The 23,203-nt window shown below is 40.8% G+C and overlaps 1 protein-coding gene across 3 annotated transcripts in view; it reads left to right on the top strand.

The window, feature by feature from the left end:
* PLA2G6 (phospholipase A2 group VI) overlaps nt 1-23,203 on the top strand; it is a 114,860-nt gene that overhangs the window by 33,346 nt on the left and 58,311 nt on the right. The window lies entirely within an intron of this gene.

Here is a 23,203-nt window from a genome sequence, read left to right as displayed (position 1 = left end):
TTGCCAAATTTATTGATGGTCTCGGCTGGGTTGATGCTTGGAGGGGAAGATATTCAGATGTACAAAGCTTTTCTTGCTTCTCCTCTACCTATCACTCGTTCACTGGAATTGATTTAGCTTTGATCTTACCCAGCTTACTCCCTAAGCTCTGTAATATTACCTATAAGGCTAGAGGGATGCTGCAAAAGCCTTTGATTCAGTGGAGTAGCCCTTCCTGTGGGAGGTCAATGCGTCCAGTTTTCCCGAAATGGGTTCAGCTCCTGTATGATAGACCCAGTGCTAGAATTTCAGTTAATGGGTTTATTTCCCCCTCTTTTTCATTATTTCGGGGCACCAGACAGGGCTGCCCTCTGTCTCCTGCCTTGTTTACCATAGCAATCGAACCATTAGCCTGTATCCTTAGGGCCCTTCCTGATATTATGGGGCTCCAACTTGGGGATAGAGTGGACACAATGACTCTTTATGCAAACAATTTACTGTTGTTTCTTAGAGATTATAAATTGGCGATGCCAGTAGTCATTAGAGTAATGGAGGAGTTTTGGAGTTTCTCAGGCCTTTAACCAATTGGGATAAATCCTCTATATTACCAATACGAGGTGCTCCTCCTGATGCCCCAGAGGTAGTTTTGCCCCTATGCTGGGTTTCTAAATTTAAATATCTGGGTATTTGGATATCTAACCAGCCGGCAGACTATATACCCTTAAATTTAACGCTGCTGTTTTCCTACTTAAGGGAGAGGTTCGGTTCTTGGGGCAGGCTTCCTCTCACGGTAACGGGAGGGGTCAACCTAATTAAAATGTTGGGGCAGGCCCAAATTCGTGTATGTGCGTGTATGCATGTATATGTATATATGTATAATATATATATGTGTGTGCACATATATATATAGAGAAAGATATATATTAGTGTGTGTGTGTGTGTGTGTATATATATATATATATATATATATGATATTCCAAAAAACCCGCCACTCTGGCTATGCAGCGATGGCTCCGGTGCCATTCCCGTAAAGCAGGATATACAGACGGAGAATCGGGAGGCACTCAGTGAGACTTCACAATCGGGCAATAAATCACAGCAATATTTTATTTTGCTCTCTTTTGTCAACGTTTCAGTGTGGACCACATTTATCAAGACATGAAAATATACAGACAACAAATTCCTTATATAATCTCCACCCTGTGGACCTGATTCAGACCCGGTCGCTCGTAACTGCCGATGGTTCGCATTGTGCATAAGCATCGCAGTGCGCGTGCGCGAACTAGTCCATCCGAGTGATCGGGAAGCATACGTTCGCCAAGCATAGACAGCCCAGCTGAATGAGTGACAGGAGAGACCGTTTGTGGGTGGTAACAGGGGCAGGCCACTAGAAACGGGGGAGTGGAGGTGCGAACGCAGGCGTGCCTGAGCGTCTTAACGCCATTTGAAAGGCGTGCATAATTAACCAGCAGAGTCATAGTACACGTCGCCTGGCTTGATTATACACTGTAGTACTCGCAGTGCTTGCGGTAGGGTATAGTCAACCTCAAGCACTGCGAATGCATCTGATGGTACTGATGGTTGCATACACTTCCTGGAGATGACGTGCCCAAGTGGGCGTCTTTAGACAGGCTGGTGGGCGTCTGCATACACAAAGTGATCTCACGCCATGACATAATGGGCGTGCTTATGCCTTGCCGTGCGATCGCCTGCCTTGCTGGGTGTGTGCCGAATTTGCTGGGAACGAATGTACGCATCTAGCGAGCGGGTCTGAATCGAGCCCTGTGTGCATTAACCACACTGTTCCGTCTGGAGGGGGTCCGCTGACGTCATTAGCAGCGCCATAGCGCCAGTGTCACAGTCATCCCTAAGGGTGTGTACACCCATGTGTTACCTGTCACCTAGGTAACCTAAAACCAATAGATACTAAGCACAAATTTCTGGACCATACTAATGATAAACTAAAACAAAATGATACAGTCTCAGAGCCAATACAAGATATATGTTGAGCCATGATTTAAAAGATAACTATGTAAGTCAACCATACAGTATGCATCAAGGATACTAAAACAGCTGGTTATAAATTAAACAAAAAAGGTGATCAAAGAAAGCAAGACAATTAATTAATTTCATTCAGGCCCAATGGTTGCAGCGTCTGAAGGTAATGTATCCATCGCGACTCATGTTGGAGGTGGATGTGACCTCTGTCACCTCCTCTGATGCTGGGGGGGATCCATCCTATCTACTGACCATTCCCTGAAGATGCTTAAGGACACCAACATTACACCAGCCTATACACAAAAGATCTGGTTGTACATAACGATTTATCCAAACACAAGCAGCAAGCCCCTATACATTTTCTTACTAAAAAAAGGGCAATTACAGATGCACAAGTTACCCCCGCTCTGGCAAAAAACTTTACATTAAATACCACCTTACATGCACCAGCCGTTATGTAATATACTATATTAGGTGCCCTTGTAGACTCCTATATAAAACTACACACCAACAGTCTCTGATATACATCCCTGCGTATGTCTTTTGGAAACTAAACCGCATGATTTCATCTATGGTGTTGTTGCTATGGACAACATCACTTCTAAAACTCACTTCTAAAAACTCTTAGTAGTAAGTAAGTAAATTTACCCCTAAGTCTGATAATATAATATGCAGAATCAGGGCTCCACGAATCCTGGTCGCCATGGTGACTAAGATTTTAGTCCTGGTGACAGTTTTCCATTGGTCAGGTACTAATAAAGCTAGTTAAGAAAAAAAAAAAGCGCTCCTCTAGAGGTGATTACAGCCTTGAGTGGGCAGGTAGTTTCATGTCTGTCACATGAGGACTAAGGAATGCCAGCCCACCACATTCTATCAGTGTAGCTCCGCCTCCTCCGTTCTGCAAAATGGGTGGCTGCCTGGGGTCCGGATCTTCTCACTGCCACCACAATGAAGGAGGAATTTGATCCCCGGGGGAGCTGGATGATGCTGGAGCAGCTTTTTGATCGAATACCACAAAGGAGGGTCATCATAACGTCATGATGCACGGTAATAAAGTTTATCTGCTGAAATTGATATTGCTAGCTTCACACATGGGGGTAAATTTTACTAAGAACTCTAATAACCCAACGGTTCTGATCATTGAAATCTATGGGGGAACCGCTCATTAATAAAGTAAGTGTCCACATACATCTATCCTCCGTACGCTACAAGTTGCATTACATATAATGCATGAGCACCGTGTGACTCGATAGGGCCGTGTGTCTCTTGTTGCGACTTTATTTCTTAAAATGCATCTTATTCGCAAAGTGATTAGAATCGGATGCACAAGCAGCTTATGGAGCAGCTGTGACACTGTAACGTAGCATTTTGCATGCAGATACAGCTGCAGTTGCACACAGAATGTAGGCATACCGCATATCATTTTAATCAGCATAAGCCATTTGTGCGGCCTAATCATGTTGTTTTGTGAATAAGACACATTTTAAGGAAGAAGTCGTACACACAGTCTCTCTGCGCTATCAAGTTGAGCCATGCACGTGAGTAGAAGGGCTGTTTATCGCGCAAGAGGCCTAGATATATCAGGACACATCTGTACTGTTCTTCGAGGACAGTACTGTGTCTGGTGGGCTCACACTTTTAACCACTATCAGATAATGGGAGCCCACACAGATGTAAAACAATCCTCAACTAGAGGATTCGCCCCTCTTTCCACTGAAGGATCACTCTTTGAAAAAGCCCCCACAGTGGAAAGAGGGGCAAAACACGTCAGTGGATCCCCATTTTCTTCACATTTTTACTATATATCCAGCCAAGCATCATTACCTAAGCACCAATTTGATACATTTGGTTACGGAGCACCGGCTTTCCTGTTTGCAATTTTCCGGGTGACCATGTACGTGTATGTTCTCTGACTAGGGAGATCAGTGACACCACACTCACCCAGGACAAGCGACGTGACTTTGATATAAGTCAGCGTCTGGCTGTTCAGTTGCACTCCCCATGAGAAGGACTATTGCTGTGTCTGTGTCTTTTATGACTCGAGTAGTGTACGGTACCTATATATCAGCGGTCACCTAGGAAACCCAATATAGCGGTTTTTGCATTCACAGCTGGATCATTATTCCTCTAGGTGAGGATAGTTTTACATCTGTGTGGGCTCCCATTATCTGATAGTGGTTAAAAGTGTGGACTCAGAATCCAAGTCCCACGGATCTTTTAATCCACGGAGCCACACCATTTTCCATTCTCAAGAAAAGGATTTTTTACTTATATTTGACTACCTAATTATTGTCGGGACCCTTTTTCAAGTTATTCTAAAGGATTTAACCCTAGGAGGGATCTCCATGTGGGTGATTCAGACTATACATGCTCATGAGTGGTCATTTATTGTAATCTATATGTGTGGTGCTATATATATATTTTTATAGCCAATTGGTAAAAAGAGAGAGACTATTTTAGCATGTATATTCACAATTGAGGCTTTTTTTATTTTTGAGTGATGTTAATTGGATGTAATATTTTTTTATGAAGGTCAATTAGTATCAATATGGATACTTATATGCAATAGATGTTACAAAGTGTTTTATAAATAAATTTGCACATTTATACATAATAGATCAAGTTGTGTTTAAATTCATTCTGTCATTTCGGATTTCCATCAGGCACCTAGCGCAGAGTCCATTCCCTAGTTCTAATTTACACACGTGTTTGCAATCACGATTCTTGGTAAATCCCACTGTTATATTCCTGTCTATGTAAAGTACTTGCGAGTTTGGTTGATGGTGTTTTATTTGTGTTTTTACTTGTGTTTTGCAGGGAGAATCATGATTTCACACCCGTGTTTACCTTTAGTAAATCTCAGTGTTTCAAAAAAATGTCCAAACACACCCGTGAATGCAATTTCGGACCACCATGATTCTTAGTAAATTTACCCCTTAGTGTGTGTTGTCTTCTACTATGCTCAGAGTCTGGCTGCCTTCAAAGTTTTGTCTGCACCCGGCTGCTTCATTTTCTTCTTTGTGTGGGAAGCTGTACTATATAGCATAATATGTATTTATACCTACTCTGTGGCATAATTTGTATTTGGTCCCTACTTCATGGCATAATATATATTTTGGACCCTACTGCTGGCATAATATGTATTTGGACCTACTGCTGGCATAATATGTATTTGGACAGTACTGCATGGCATTATGTGCATTTGGGTCCTACTGTGTGGCATAATATACATTTGGACCCTACTGTGTGGCATAATGTGCATTTGGTCCCTACAGCATGGCATAATGTACATTTGGGTCCCACTGTGAGGGAAAATATGAATGTTGGCCCTAGTGTTTGGCATAATGTGAATGTGGGCACTAGTGTCTGGCATAATGTGAATGTGGGCCCTAGTGTGTAGTCTAATATGAATGTGGGCCCTATTGTGTAGCATATTTTGAATTGGGAGCAGGTATGGGCATGTGGCAGAATCTGATGGCCATTGAAGAGGCATGTGAGCCATCTGATGGCATGTGTGGTGGTCTATATAAGTTTTTCATATATTTTTGTCGTGGAGGATGGTCTGGCTCCTAAACTTTTAAGATGGCTCCTAGATTTTACAAAAATTTGTCGATGTCCTAAATTTTATTTCTATTTTAATTTGACACCGCATATATTACCTATACAGGTTGAGTCTCCCATATCCAAATATTCAGAAATACAGAATTTTTTGAGTGTGATTGAGACATCTTGTGCTTTCTGATGGTTCAATGTACACAAACTTTGTTACAACAACAGTCGCCTGGGTTCGGAAGGTGGTCTCAAGGGTATGCCCTTACTTTCTGGAGAAGTCCCCAGTTTCAGTGAATCAACAAGGAACGGGTTATTCAACCTATTTTTGATCCAAAAACCCAATGGATTTCACCGGCATATTCTGAATCTAAAGGGTCTCAACACAGTTATCCGGTTGCCCAAGTTCCGTATGGAAACCCTTCAGTCAATTGTTTTGGCAATGGAACCAGGGGATTTTATGGTGTCCTTGGACATGCAGGATGCATATCTACATGTGCCAATTACACCTTCCCATCAACTGTTTCTACGGATTGCGGTTCTGCAGAAACATTTCCAATTTCAGGCGCTGCCTTTTGGTTTGTCAACAGCCCCTCGGGTGTTAACCAAGATAATGGCAGTGATGACGGCCTGCCTCAGACACCAGGGAGTCAGGATACTGCCATACCTGGACGATCTCCTGACATTGGCACAAACTCCACAAGTGTTGCAGCATCATCTCAGACTGACAATTGCCTGTCTACACAGACACGGCTGGATCATGAATTGGAAGAAGTCGTTGCTTCTTCCAGTACAACAGATGGTGCATTTAGGTGAACGCCTGTATTCTCTGGCACAGAGGATATATCTGCCAGAAGACAAGATTGTGGCCCTTCAGTTGTGAATTTGCAGGTTTCTCCACAACCAGTCAGTATCTGTTCACTCAGCGATGCAGGTTCTGAGATCCAGGGTGTCCACCTTCGACATGGTGGAATATGCTCATTTCCACTCCAGACCACTGCAACGGCCAGTCCTCTCCCACTGGAAAAGAAACTACCAGTCAATTAAAGTCACATATGATCCATCTTTCTCCGGAAGTTCGACTCTTCCTCTCATGGTGGTTGTAGATGTGTCGTCTGAACCGGGGTCGTCCATTCTGGATTCCAGATTGGGTACTCCTCACTACCGATGCCAGCCTCCGTGGATGGGGTGGAGTGACAGGGCGGCACACATTTCAGGGAAGATGGACGACAAGGGAAGGTCTCCTGCCCATAAACATCCTGGAACTGCGTGCAGTATTCAGAGCACTAGTTGAAGCACAGGATATTCTGAAGGGCAGGCCTGTCCAGGTACAGTCCGACAACAACACCACAGTAGCCTACCACAACCATCAGGGAGGCACGAGAAGTCGGGCTGCCATGGTGGAAGCGTCAAACATTTTTGGTCTGGGCAGAATGTCATTTTCCAGCAATCTCGGCAGTATTCATACCAGTAGTCCTCAATTGGGAAGTAGACTTCCTATGTCGGCAAGATATACACACCGGGGAGTGGGTCCTTCATTCACCGTTATTTCAGAGCCTAGTAGACAGATGGAGACTTCCAGAGGAAGACCTCATGGCCTCAGGCTACAACAACAGGGTCCCAAGGTACGGGTCCAGAACCAGGGATCCCGCAGCCAAATTGTGGACGTTCTGGCAGTGAAGTGGGACTTCAGGCTAGCGTATCTTTTTTTTCTTTCTTCCGTTCTCCCAAGGGTCATCAGGAAATTCAAGCAGGAGGGCGAAACAGTAATAATGATAGCCCCTGCTTGGCCCAGACGCCATTGGTTCACCGACCTGCAGAGTCTCTCCATAGACACTCCATGGTCTCTTACTCTAAGACCGGACCTGTTAACACTGTCCCTGCTTGCATCCGGACCTTTCTCATCTGTTTTTGACGACATGGCTCTTGAATCTTCCATCTTAAGAGCCAAAGGTTTTACCAGTTCTGTAATTCAGACAATGCTTAGGGCACGGAAACCTTCCTCTGCCTGCATTTATTACAGAGTTTGGCACTCGTATTATCAGTGGTGTAAGCATAGAAAATATGATCCTGAAGTTTTTAGGGTCTCTCGGGTGCTTGCTTTTCTTCAGGCTGGGTTAGACCGGGGTCTCCGCCTGGGCACCCTGAGGGTTCAGGCATCTGCATTCTCAGTTTGGTTTCAACGAAGGATTGCCCTGCTGCCTGATGTTAGGACTTTTTTTCAGGGTGTTCTGAGGGTTCAGCCTCCCTTTGTCCCTCCGGTAGCTCTGTGAGATTTGTCTTTGGTTCTTAGAGCTCTTCAGGCTCCCCCATTCAAACCCCTGAAATCAGTAGACCTTAAGTGGTTGACAGCAAAGACAGTTTTTCTTATGGCTATCTCCTCTGCCTGTAGGGTCTCTGATTTGGCAGCCCTTTCTTGTCGCTCTCCCTTTTTGATTTTTTGTCAAGATAGAGCTGTTCTTTGTACCAGAGCGGGTTACCTTCCTAAGGTTGTATCCCACTTTCATGTAAATGAAGAAATTGCGGTTCCAGCCTCCCAGTCTTCAGGCCTCTCTGTAGGTGAAGCTTCTCTGGGTGTTGTACGTGCCCTACGTATTTACGTGGATAGCACCAACTCCATTAGGAAATCGGATTCTCTTTTTGTGTTATATGGCTGTCATAAGCGAGGCTTATACACAAGCAGATCTCTCTGTTCCAAACACAGAGACAGCACATTCTACTCGATCTGTGGGACCATCGTGGGTGTTTCGTCGTGGTGCCTTTGCTGAACAATTATGCAAGGCAGCCATATGGTCTTCCGTCCACACTTTTCTCAAATTTTACGCATTTGATAGGATGCTCTCTCTGGGCGTCGGATTCTCCTTTCTACTAAACAGGAGCATTCCCACCCTTAAGGAAACTGCTTTGGGACATCCCCAAGGTAATTCCTGTGGACCCTATGGACCCCGAAGAAGAAAATAAGAGTTATGGTATAACATACCTTTTTGTTAACTCTTTTTCTTCGAAGTCCATAGGGTTCACAGGGCACTCACCCTAACGCACCTGGTGTTATTGGGTAATCTTTTTCTTTTGTATTTCTATTATTCCCTCTTCTTAGAGTGAGTGTGTCTGTGGTACAATTGTCCTTCCTTCTCCTCTAGCCTTCTCCTGCCTTGGGCTTGGTAACAAACGGTCTGTAGCCAGGGGCGGGGTATATATGGAGGAGGACCCAGTGCATCCTGGGAGCTGAAGCTTGTAACTGTTTGCTGCATGGATCACTCCAACCACATACCCCCAAGGTAATTCCTGTGGACCCTATGGACCTCGAAGAAAAAGAGTTAACTAAGGTATGTTGTACCATAACTCTTATGGAGCGTACACACGGTCAGATTTGTCAGACTTGTCAGATTTGTCAGATGAACGATTGAACGATTAAACGATTTGAACGATTTGAATGATTTTACCAAAGTTTTGAACGATTTGAACGATTGAACGATTTTTGACTGCATTAAAATGAATGGAATCGTCCAAGTCTGACTGCAAACCCATCAGATGTCAGATATCGTTATCTGACAAACGGGAACGCGCATCGTTGATCGTCCATCGTTCAGGCATGTCAGATATGAACGATTTTCCTTCAGATATGAACGACTGAACGATTTTTAAATCGTTATCGTTCATATCTGAAGGAAAAATCTGATCGTGTGTATGCACCATTACTTTGGTTGATGCACAAAATGATTCAAAATATTGTATAAAATAACCTTCAGGCTATGTGTATACAGTGTTTATGAAACAAAAAAGCATTCCATGTTTAGACTGGTCCCATTCCCAAGATATCTCATTATGATATGCAAATATTCCAAATTCTGAATAATCCGATATCCAAAATACTTCTGGTCCCAAGCATTTTGGATATGGAAGACTCAACCTGCACTGTTACAATAGATAGAAAAACAAAAGATATAGAAAATACGTGAAAAGACATTGAAAGGCTAACACATGTACTATCTGAATTTAGGTGTTACTGGCAACAGGTCATTGAATGACAGGGAACCTATCTGTTCAAAACCTGTTCAAATTTAGTGAACTTCAGCTACAGGTGTTAAGTTCTATTGATTAATACCCCTTACAGCATAGATGTTTGAACCTGTCACCTTCCCCTATGTGTTATTGGGATGGATTCGGTGGTAGTGAAGAAATGCTCATTGGAATCATAACATATTTGAGTATCAGATTCTTTGGATTATGTGAATAGACTTTTTTTCTTTATTTAATCGGTTTTATAAAAACTATTCAAGTTCTTGGTGTTTATGTACATTATTTTAGGCCCTTTTTCAAGTAAACTATACAGCACCTGCACTTTTGGTGTGGTTTCAGATTTGTTGGTTTTGTAGGAAAATGTATATGAATGCCACAAGGGGGTTTCAATTTCCTTCATACTGAATGGGAATACAGTAGTTTGTATAAATGTCTAAAAAGCCTAACGTTTGCTTAGAATTACTACGTTACCTGCCTTATCTGTTTGCTTTAAAACCAGGTTTTAATTTCTGAAAGTCTTTAAATCCTCTGAAATCCTTTTTAGAAAGATAGTACGTAACATAGACCTTGCTCAATAAACAGCTCATTCTCAACAAGTTTTGGAAACGCCTTAATTTCCTCACTCTTACAATGGTCTAAAAATAGATTAATCTTCTAGCTTAGAATGTTTAGGCCTTTCGTGACCTCATTAGATGTTACTAACATCACGTGGCAAGCCAGGCAGAATATCAATATCATGATTGTACATTCTATCAGGAACCAGCAACCGATTTATAAAGTTGGAAAGTACCATCATCTCCTATAGCTCTGTACAGAATAAACATGCATGACCTAGGAGAGCTACAGGTTTGTCCTTACACATCTTTGCTGCATTCACATCAAACTGCCTCTCTCGGCGCGCCAGGTCCCGTGAGACTCTGCTAGCGCCGGGCGTCTTTTTTTTCTTTAGCCGAAAATGCACCTAAGTCACAGTGCATGCTAAGTTCTGTTTACAGACTCTGCCTGACTCAATTCTATCTATGCTGATATGGTAACGCCTCCTGCTGCATTACGTGTTTGAGCTGGACATCGGCCGGCTAAGTTGACCCATGGGGTCACGCAGTCGGCTGCCTCAGTTGAGATGCAGAAAGCCAGGAAATCTGCGCCAGCTGACGGATATCCTGGCTTCAACCCCCCCCCCCCCAACGGCGACGACATGCCTTTGTTTCGGGGAACGGAGGGCATTGCCGTCCCCTCCCCGCCCACGAACGGCAGCAGACTGTCCATCACTGACAGTCTGCTGCCAGTCTGCGAGCTGAATCAGTGTCGCAAATGAAATGAATCGGTGCATTCTCCTGGTGCGTCCTTGGATGCATTTTCGGAAATAAGACGCCCAACGCTAGCAGAGTTGCACGTGACCTCACTCACACCAGGCATGTCGTGCTTCGTGGTGTATTGACGATAGATGTAGGAAGACGCATCTGTAAATCCTACAAATTAGAGTGAGGTAGCACACAGTGGAGAGTGTGCATTGTAAGGAGGTTTCTGGTGTACCAAAGCAAAAGGTGCTAGTGGGTCACATTAGGGTAGCTGGTTCTATGTTATTTTGAATTATAGTGTTGAAAGATTGGAAAAGAAAGATAATGTAAGGAGCTACAGCATTGTTAATGGCTTTGAAAGCTAAAACTACCATTTTGAATTTTACCCTGAGAGTGTTAGACAGCCAATAAAGAGTCTGGTAGTGAGGGATGGTGCTCTAGGAGGAGTGGAAGTGTATAAGCCTGCCTGCAGTATTTATGAGTGATAGTGTGGAGCCTACTCGGTGAAAGACCAAAGTGGAGAGTACTGTAGTTACAGTAGTCTGTGGCTGATGCCATGTTTCATGCTCTGTGAAAGAGTGGTCAGTAACCAAGGAATGCAGCTCTTAGTTTCTGCACTTGGATAGTCCTGATGTCATTTACTATGAGCAGAGTAACGTGCACATATTGCTATCTGGACTGCAATTAACAACAGATATCCATTTAGTTTTACCACAGACTAACTTTGGTCCAAAAGTTTATAATAATTTTATTCAAACTGCAGGTAGACACCCATAAGAAATGTCTGATTTTCAGAACAATTCCACAAACCATCAAACAACGGAGAACAGTAGTAATCTGTGTACCTTAACAGTCCTGTTCCTGTGTGATTACTGTTCTAATCGTTCCCCTAAAATGTATATCTTGTCTAATATAATACGTTCGTAATAAAGATCCACTGCTCTACAAATAAGTAAAATATATTTATTGTTAATAGTTTAAATAATATGAATTACATAGACCTCCTCCTTTACAATAGTCCTGTACAGTACATACAAACATACAACATAGCTGAATAGGTAGCAATGTAATAAGTATATAGGTTGAGATGACCTTTTAAATCACTTTGTCAGGTCGACATATTGTCCATGTCGGCAAGTGTGTATGCACTATGGCCGACCATGTGCGCTCTCATGGGGTCTTTCATCACATCAACAGATCGAGCGTGCATGCTGCTCAATCTGTCAATTTTTGATGAACGAACCCATGCTTGTGGAGGCGGCTGGTGAGCAACATTATGCGGGTGTTCACCAGATCTTGCAGCGTCAAACGGCTGCACAATATGTCGTTCACTTCGTGTGTCGGCCGGGTACACGCATCGTCTATTGTATACCCGGCATAAGGGCCACTATATTAGCTAGAGAGTGGGGAAGTTTGAGTGTTGTTTGGGATGCATATTTTTAATATTATCTTTTATTTATAAAGCGCTGCAAGAGTTCCATAGCACCAAAGAAGGAGAATAAAGCACAATAGTTACAAGTACAGACTGATACAAATAACTTAATAAATTCACATAAATACAATATTACAATGTGCAGTTAGATTCATCATGTAGAGAAGACAAAGGGCAGAGGGCCCTGCTTGCACAAATTTAAAATCTAGAGGGAATATGGGTGGACATAATAGGGAGCAATGGGCAGAGTAGACGATGGTAGAGATAAGAGGAGAGGTGGTATGAAGTGAAAAAAAATTAGTTCTAAGGGCATGTCTCAAGACTGGAATGAAAATCTATAGAAATGCGAGAGGGGCATTGCAGAGGTTGGCAGTTGCCTGGATAAATTCTGAATGCGAGATTGGCAAGTGGTGATTAGGGAGGAAGCAGTCATTAGCTGGCAGAGAGAGAGAGTGTATGAGAAAATGAGGCTGGAGATGTAGGAAGGAGGTGTGGTTGAGAGGGAATTATACCAAAGAGAATGAAGTTCTCAGATGTAGGTGCTCTAAACTGAAATACAATGAAATAAAATAAAATAAAAATAGAAACCAAGTCAATCCTGGGTTTTTTACTTCCGATTATGTCCCAATCTTGCGTCTTCTCTTTATCGCTCAATATTTCCGAGACATACATAAAAAAGAGAAAAGAAGAGGGAAGCAATCTGTCGGTCTTTCTTTTACCCAACAATATAATTTCTCAATATCAGCAGACGGGGAAGAATTGTTCCTATCACACACCCCACTCACATATGTATATGAGAGGTTAGACGTATACAGGGTATCTTTAATCTTCCAACTTCAACCACCGTCTGACCATACTTGTAACATTAGCAATTTAGTGTTGGTGAGCGTATCATACTCACGTGAAATCCAGATGTTCTTTCCCATAAAGGTATCTTTAATCAATCATACAGCTAGATCCGAGGTAAATGAAAAAAATATTTTAATTCCCAAATGGATAAATATAAAAAAAATTTATATTAAAAAATGACTAAACAGCCTCACACAATAGGCCTTATATAGTCCTATATATAGGGCCTATTGTGTGAGGCTGTTTAGTCAGAGGAAGAGAGGTCAGGGTACATTTGGATATTTGCAACAGAATTTTTGGGGGACCCTGATGGAAATGAGGGGGGGGGCTGAAGGTGGGTGTAGATACAGTGAAGGAGTAGTTAGACGCAAACCAGGAATGAGCTGAGTCACAAAGCATGATGAAGTGGAGGGCTTGCAGAGGAGGAGGTTGTCATCCATGTTGGGGAGTGTTGCTTTGAGTGGAGTTTTGGTGGAATGAAGACACTGAAAGCCAGCTTGAAGTGGGTGGAGAGGATGGAGGTGAGACTTTTGCACACCAACCTCGCAAGGCGTTTAGACGCACAGGGGAGGAGAGAGATGAGATGATAATTGGAGAGGGGAGGCGGTTCAGGGAGGGTTGCTTAAAAATGGGGAAGGCCAGAACATATTTAAGTTTGTGGGAACGGGCCAGGGGAGATAGAGAGGTTAACAAGTTGTACAATCTGAGAATAGGGGGAATGAACTAAAACAGGTGTGAAGGAGAAGAGAGCACGAACTTTAACCTTAGAGTAAGAGGAGAAGGACAAGGCTGGCAGTTGGGGGCGGGGGAGCCGGATGGGATGTCCTTTTTTGATGGGATCCATTTCGGAGGTAAAGTTGGTGACAAAGTCTAGCACAGTGCCTCTTTGCCATCTTTAATTCTCTCACTTCATCCCTTTGTGAGAGTTGTATGACTGGGAAAAGATGATTTCCTGTTTAGCAAGTGAGCGAGTGGAGTTGAATTAATTTGAAGTGGAAGAAGTATTTCCGGATATGGAATGCCATCTAATTAGGTGGACATGGCAATCATTCAGGTGCTGTCCATTCCATTTATACGAGGATGATTCAGTAACTAAGATAACAAGACTTCTCACGTGTGTAATGTTCTCTATTTTATTCTAATTTCCTGCCAGGCCAGAGTAGGTAGACTATATGGAAACAAGGGGGTGAGTCCGCACTAGTAGTTGAATTCAAGCGACTATTTAAAGAGTCACTATAACGCAATAAAAATACCAACATACCTAATCATGGAAACAAAATTTTCAAATGGCTCTAGGTTGGTGGTGCCTCCCCAAGATTTGTGCTGAACACATATACAAAATTCTTTTGATGCAAAAAAAGAAAAAGACAAATATGTCTTTGTGGGGGCACTCTTATACAGAATTTAGAAATGTGATGTATACAAAAATGAAGTGAAAATAAAACTTAACATTTAATGAACTGCTTATTAAGAGGAATTCCCATCAAGGGGTGAAAATATATAGTTAGGTATCAATAAATAGAAGGTCAAACACATCTACATGAATCAATAGATATCACAGGACATTTCTGAATATATTGAATATCATGCTATATGTTGAGGTGACCTTATGATCGATCTAGAATGACATAAAGTGTACACAAGCGGCAAAATTATTCCAATAATAAACTTTGAAGGAAGGAAAACAAAATTCATGTAGAAAACATAATATATATCCTACAGGGATATGACATAAAGTGTACACAAGCTGCAAAATTATTCCAATAATAAACCGTGAAGGAAGGAAAACAAAATTCATGTAGAAAACATAATAGATGTCCTACAGGGATAAATACCCACTCCAAAATCAAGTGTTGTATGAGATCATACAGTCTCCAATTATATTCACATGTGGACAGTGAATGGCAACAATAATGGCTATTGAGCAAAAGTCTCCCTTGATGTAAAAGGCTTCAAAGGTATGCAAGTGTAATCGAAAACAATTTTGAAGGGTAGTCCTAAGAGCCGTCCCCTAATATAAGGTGATGTGTAGAAGACTCAGAATAAAGAATGGTTAATCTATCCACACAGTCTGCAATTGGGGAAAAGAATCTTCTAATGACCTAGTACAGGAACAGATTGATCAAATGAATGGAGTATGGGGACTACAGTACAAACAATATTAGGCAATCATTAGAAGCCACAATGAAGCAAAACATATGCAATATAATTGAAGCTCTATTATTGAAAGATGGTGTAATTTAACAGAGTATGAATTGTATTTGAAACAATAAATAGACATGTATGTCACATGATGGAGGAAAAAAGTCAGATCCAGGGAGATAAGAAAAGCGGCTAGCCAATTCTGCTTTCCCCTGTCTTGGATTCAAACAGGGATTATGAGAGAGGGAGGCGCTTGCCCTGGAGGAAACAACAGAAGTGCTTCTGCTGTCTGGGGAATCCGCCGTGTCTAACTCCTGTTAACGCTAGGCATTGCAGGAGAATGCACCGACTTCCTCCCAGATGAGAGAGCACTATGAGGGAAAGAAAAAGGGAGTACCTTAGCCAAGGTCCGTGTGCATGGGGCTGCTGGAGTGGTGTATGAAGATGTTGCTGCTGGCGCAGTAAGGACGCGCGTTTCGCCGAGAGGCTTGGTCACCTGATCATCAGTGTTGACTCTGGCTTCCTGCCTTTTACATTGCCTACATCCAATCAAGGAGCTAGGCTTTAGATTGACTACATTGTCATCCAATGACTCAGACGGCCACTAACGATAATGCTAGGGGGAAACGGGAGTGTCCCGAATCCCTCATTACCATATGTAAACAAAACTGAGTTCCTGTAAATACAAGACCACGATTCAATCATATTAAGAAAGAGAAGAATGGTCATCTTAGGTCATTATAGTGATGGGTATGGCCTCTATGGAGCCTATTAGAATAACAGTAATAATTAAATAGTCAATAAAAAATCTTTAATATAAATAAATATATATACATGTAATAAATATATATAGACACACTCAAAATAGTCGGTAAGCACAAAAATTTTTTTTACTAATTGGATTGATCAAAAAATCCTGATTAGGATGTGATAATTGTTGAGAAGCAAAATGACTACCCTTCAAAATTCTTTTTTGATTACACTTGCATACCTTTGAAGCCTTTTACATCAAGGGAGACTTTTGCTCAATAGCCATTATTGTTGCCATTCACTGTGAATATAATTATATAATTGGAGGCTGTATGATCTCATACAACACTTGATTTTGGAGTGGGTATTTATCCCTGTAGGATATATATTATGTTTTCTACATGAATTTTGTTTTCCTTCCTTCAGGGTTTATTATTGGCATAATTTTGCCACTTGTGTACACTTTATGTCATTCTAGATCGATCATAAGGTCACCTCAACATATAGCATGATATTCAATATATTCAGAAATGTCCTGTGATATCTATTGATTCATGTAGATGTGTTTGACCTTCTATTTATTGATACCTATCTATATATTTTCACCCCTTGATGGGAATTCCTCTTAATAAGCAGTTCATTAAATGTTAAGTTTTATTTTCACTTCATTTTTGTATACATCACATTTCTAAATTCTGTATAAGAGTGCCCCCACAAAGACATATTTGTCTTTTTCTTTTTTTGCATCAAAAGAATTCTGTGTATCAGAGTAGGTAGACCACTGCTTCCTCTCACGGCCATTAGACCGCGCCTCATATCAGCCATACTGTCCTAACAGTTGTAAGATAGTGGTGCTGGCGGAAACATGGTCAAACACTGAGGGGCATAGCGTGATCAGATTTCTGCATCTAATGGGCATATCAGCAGCTGAAATTCAACGACAACTTGTCGAGGTGTACGGTGATAACGTCATGTCAAGGAAACAGGTTTGGGTTTGGTGCACTCTCTTTGATAACGGCATGACGGACATTCACGATGAGCAGCAATCCGGCCAGCCAAGCGCGTCCACCACAGATGACATTTTGTGCCGCATTGAAGGTCTGATTCAGGAGAATGGATGCATGCCTGTTGGTGATATTGCTGACAAAATGAACATCGTTCATGAGCAACTGGGGTACAGGAAAAAGTGTAACACACTGGGGACCAAAGCAACTCAGAAGTCCACAAAACCAATAGGATGGGATTCTCGCAGTACCATGAGGAGGGAGTGCAGTTCCTGCAGCGTATTGTTACAGGTGATGAAACATGGGTACATCATGTGACACCGGAGACAAAGCAAGCATTCATGATATGGAAACACACATCACCCACCTTCAAAGTAATTCAAAACAACTCCATCAACAAAGAAGGTCATGGTGACCATGTTTTGGGACCACAAGGGCGTGCTTCTTGTTGATTTCCTCACCAAGGGAGATACTGTGAATGCTGTCCGCTATTGTGACCCATTTAGCTGGTTGCGGAGGGCACTTTTTCGAAAACAACCTGGGTTGCTGCGAGCAGGCGTCTTATTGCTGCACGATTATGCCAGGCCATACTCAGCCAACTGCACGTGTGAGTTGTTTCGGCACTACCATTGGGGGTACTGGACCATCCTCTCTACAGCCCTAACCTGGCACCAAGTGATTTCCTGCTGTGATAATTTTAGAGATGTGGATGTAATAATAACTTAGTGAGAGAATATATTGTTCATAGTAGGAATGACAGAGCGCAGATACACGATTGAAAGATATTTTTCCTATGTGCAGACCTGCCCTGTAAATTGATCTCGTAGAGGGTGAACTGCATACCATCACTCTATATATGGCAGACTATGCAGTAACAGCAGGTTTGAATTTAGACTCAAGGATCACCAGATATCAAACGGTGAGGGTATCTCATTATAAATTCAGACCTGGATATAATTGAACAGTAGACAACATCATGGTATTTATAACAACAGAGCCGCAGCAGGAACTTATACTTAAAACTATCCATTATAATTAAACTATATAGCGTATTGTAGAGGGCTGTGAATGTAATATCTACATATAGTGTGATAATATTACTAATAGTACTGTTCACAGTAGGAGTCTGGAGGAGTAAGAGAGCGTAGATAAAGGATTGAAAAATGTTTTTCTATGCACAGACCCGTGACCCCCACACACCACCACTCTACATATGGGAGATTAACTGTGTACTGTAGTATGAACATGTTTAAATTTATACTCACATGGATCGCCAGATGATGATATCTTGGTACAGGTCCAGACCTGGATGTAACTGGGTAGCAGACAACATCGCAGCATTCATAAAAACTAAGCCGCGGTAGTGACGTATACTTAGAACTAAGCCATACATTATATCACTATTGCTGATCAATAACGATGGAGCATTAATTACTATATTTATGATACAAGGTTATGGATATGGATGTAATACACTTTAGGTATATAAGCCTAGTCATGTGAACTTGTAGGAGATGACGAGAGTAACAATTGTCTTTCACTGAATAGATGTACATCTCTTCTGCAAACTTCCTAACTACATCTCAAAAAATCACTAATAGATTTCAAGATATTAGAGAGATATTTCTCTCTCCCAGGATCCCGACAGCGGCAGGTAAGTACCCTAACCTCCCCTGTCCTCCCCCTAACCCTAACTCTCCCTTAGTGGTGCCTAACTCTAAACTCCCCCCTAGTGCCTAACCCTAACCTACCCCCAGGGGTAAATAATAAGCAGACAAATAATTGAGGAGACCCCTTGATTTCATTTTAATTCACCATTTTTTTTTTTTTTTTTTTAAAGATCTTTCTTTACTTTTTTGGTTTTAACTTTTTCACTTATTTGAGCACATACATTTAACTGTTTTAATATATTTAAATAAAGGTTACATTTTTAAACTTTTGTCAGTCAACATGCATGTCCACCAGTACGGACTTCTTTTTTCCAACTTCTATGGAAACTGCGTGACCATTGAAGAAGCACCTGGGTAGAAGGCGATTTGCAAACGACATGAAGTTCAGCAAGCCGTCATGTCCTGGCTTCAGACACTTGACACTGATTTCTTCTATGCCAGAATAGATAGCTTGGTGTACCGTTGGAACAAATGCTTAGACAAGTATGGGGACTATGTGGAAAAATAATCTGTACCAAGGCCATACTATTGATTATATGTATATGTACGAGTTGAATAAATTACACATTGAGAGGTCTTATTACCTTATTTATTGAACCAATCTAATATTTTATTTTTTACTTTTTTTTTTTTTTATTATTATTTTTATTTACTATTCAATATTGCATCCTTATTTACCTGACATTTATTGTGGTTGGTGCTTTACATGCTCTTGTTGTTGCCTGTTATGTTGGAGATTAGTATGATATACAGTACATCAGTGTTTCTCAAAACTTAAATGTCCCGCTTTCTTGCAGTCTCTAGAATTAATATTACTGGCTAATTACAAGTAATTTATAGATTAATTAATGACTTAACCGTTTAATTGATATCCATTACTTTGATGAGAAATACAGAGATTACCATATTTGTAGTGGACTGTAGGATAATTAGACTATTAAACAATATCTTAAGTGCAAATCATTAAAAAATATAACTTTTTTAATGATTTTAAATAAAGATTGTGTTTTAATAATTGACTAATCCTACAGTTAATATATTTATATATACAGATGTGTCCTCTTGCATCTGTACCACTTTTGCGGCAAATCGCGGCATGCATGTCGCGAGATGCGTACCCACGAGTGGGCACGCACTCTGCGTTCACACCCGCAACTCCATGGGATTGTATGGTGCAAAAGCAGTGCGCGGTATGTCCATGGTAGCATCTCCCAAACATTCTAACTACAAACTATACATTCTAAAATATATATTATATTTTGTTATATTCTAATAACTAGTTTGTATTGAGAGAGGATATGTTGATGTTCATATATGAATGGTTTCTTTCCTGTGCGGAAGGTATATCATTGTGGGCTATATTGAAATGCACAGTTATTAATAGACATACCAGAGATACAAATCTGTTTACAAAACTGTTCCTATCACTCTCCATTGCTTCTAGTATACCTTACCTAATATTTAATTTAAATGACCATGCTGGCTGGTCCTCCAGTGACCCTCAGCTCATGTGATCATCCAACACAATGTGCTGAATGCTGGCACATGTCCTGCATAGTGATTATGTCACGGAAAGTTTCAGAGCACAGTGCACTGGGTGTTCACATTGTGATACTCATGGATAATTATCCTGCCTACACAATGGGCACCTTTACATAGATATGTAAAAAGAAATCATTTGAAACCAGATAACTTTAACGCACAGCAAATATAACCTATTTAGCTATGTTGCAATCGCCGATGCTTTTCCTGTGTCTAAGGAATCGTCTTGGTTTTTACAGTTTAACCAGTGCTGCAAATAGGGTTTATTGAATCCAATGAAGAACATGTAGATTGTACACACTAGCATTCAGGACCAAATGTATTATACCCCAATATGCTGGTCCTGGCACAACTACAGTGATATAGCCGCTAGACTTAAAGCCACAATGAGATTCAAGGCAAATACATTCTGGTTTTGCCTTAAAACCTATTGCTGCTTAAAACTAGTGGTTACTGTATATCTTTTGAATCGCACCTGGACACCAGCAAAACTGAGCCTGTTACATTTGGGACATAGGGGCTTATTCGGAGATGGATGCAATGTTGATGTTGTACGCAGTGCTGCATTTTATGTTTTTTTGTGTGCCACTACGCATGTGCCAAAGCCGCACTGTGCACACGCGGAGATGGTCGCAGAGAGGATTTAGTTGCAAAGTGAGTGACAAGTAGTCAACGTTTCGGGGAGGTAATGGGGGGTGGGTGCGAAAAACGCAGTTGTGTCGAGACTGTTTTCAGTTTGTGCTCTAGGGAGTCCGTGGCTTCTTAGGAAACCCTATATAGTAAAAGAGTATAACCAAAACCAGCGCTTTATTAAATAATCGCTGCAATCCGAACAGATATAAAATAGTGACACTCAGAACACTAAAACAATAAATAATAGATATTGGGAATATAAGTTCACAGGCGTTGTGTTAACAAATTGTGCAATACAAACACCTCGGTGTGTAAAAAATCACAACATGATGGAGTAAGTTCAAAGTGGTATAACAAAATATAATAAATCTAAAAAAACAAAATGGCCTTCACTAATACATATGTAGTAACAGACTATCTCTTCCACCAGCCCTCTGATAAACCAGGGAATATGCTACACTGGTTTGGGAGATACTGTATGAAGAATAAATCTTTTCCAAGGCAGAAGTGAGTTTGATCTTTCCAGAGTGTCTGGTTATTTGCAAAATCTTCTAATCAGAAAGTTCCAATGTCGTCATGTGCCTAAATAGCTGTATTCACTAGTGTTTCCGGACGGCTTCATTTCAAATCACGTGACCTAATAATGACAAAGCAGCTCTCTAACCAATGCAAATAGAGACGTAGATTTGACATCACTCCATTGGAATGCAAACATGCAAAAATCAGAACCGGTAGTTTAAGATGTGTTCACCGGAAGTATACAGTGGATTGGAACTCTCCGTGTGTGTCACCCAAACAATATTGTAATATGGAATTTAGAAAGTGGAAAAAGGAAGAAAAAAACTAAGTAAGCACTTTTATATTACAAAAATTATTTTACCTCAAAATCCCTAAATGGGCTACATGGGGATATTGAGGTAAAATGGTTTTTGTAATATAAAAATACTTGCCTTGTTTTTTTCTTGTTTTCCTCTCTTCCCCCTTTTTAAATGTAACAATTTTGAGATTTCTATAAAAGATTTTATATGTATGTAAAAATGTTTATGCAAAGTGGCTGCGTAAAGTTACATAGTGGCATTCTATATAAATGAGAGTGCAGTTTGCTTTCCAATTAGATTATTTCCTGTATTGTTTATGTGACATGCACGGAGCGTTCCATTCCACTGCATACTTCCGATTAAGTGGTTTGTTTTCCATCTTGAACGTCCAGTTCTGATTTTTCCTTGTGTATTACTTAGGCTAGAACGCATGCTTGTGTTCCCATGAAGTGATGTCAAATCTACGTCTCTCTTTGCATTAGTTGGGTGTGTCAATTTGTAACTATTATTAGGTCATGTGATTTGAAATTAAGCCATCTGCTGTTGAATACAGCTATTTAGGCACATGACGATATTGGAACTCTCTCATTGGAGGATTTTGTAAATAAAGGGACACTCTGGTGGATCATACTCACTTCCACTTTGAAAAAGATTTACTCTAAAAACATCAACAGGAGTAGGGCAAGCACCTGTAGACCCCTGGACGGATGGGTATAACTTCAGGAGGCAAGCTCTCACCATTCCTTGAACCCCAGGAATCCAATGGTTTTGCATGCTTATCTTATGCTCTCTGCCTTGGGATTTTAATTGGATGCTATTATGTGTGTTATATCTTAGCACACTTATTAATATTGTAAGTTAGTCCAATAAATTCTGCATTTTACTTGAACTTTGCAATATGTCCCTATGTGATATTTTTTTCCTCTTATATTATTGACATTTACCAATTTGAAAATCTTGAGGATTTTATGGCTGTTTTGATAAAATGAGTCACATCTTCATATCTCCCAAACCAGTGTAGCATATTCTCTGGTTTTGGAGTGCTGGTGGAAAGGATAATCTATTACCACATATTTAGTGGTGAAGGACACTTTGGTTTTATATGTTTGTTTAATTTTTTTTATTTTTGTTACACCACTTTGTATTTACTCTATTAGTTTGATTTTTTTTTATACTTATTGTGCTTATTAAATTGTGTAATTTATGAAGATTTCCACACGACTCTGTTTTTATGCATTTGCGTATATACATAATTTAATACTAATTATTTGGCTATTATAATATATACATTACTCACACGTGCGCCGTAGTGTCTATTTATATTCTTGGTTTAATTTTTTTTTTACACACTATGGGGGATATTAAATAAGCAGCGCTAAAGTGGCGCTGCTAATTGATCGCAGCGGGGCTATCCAATTAGCCCCGAATTGCTGCCTGATGCCGAGACTTATCGGGAATATTTTTCGGGACCTGAAAAATAATCCTCAATAAGTACAGTTTTTTCACCACCTAAATGGCA

The sequence above is a fragment of the Taudactylus pleione genome, unplaced genomic scaffold (assembly GCF_031769625.1).
Source record: "Taudactylus pleione unplaced genomic scaffold, aTauple2 ptg000642l, whole genome shotgun sequence".
Lineage (NCBI taxonomy): Eukaryota > Metazoa > Chordata > Amphibia > Anura > Myobatrachidae > Taudactylus > Taudactylus pleione.
This window is presented reverse-complemented; position numbering and strand designations above follow the sequence as displayed.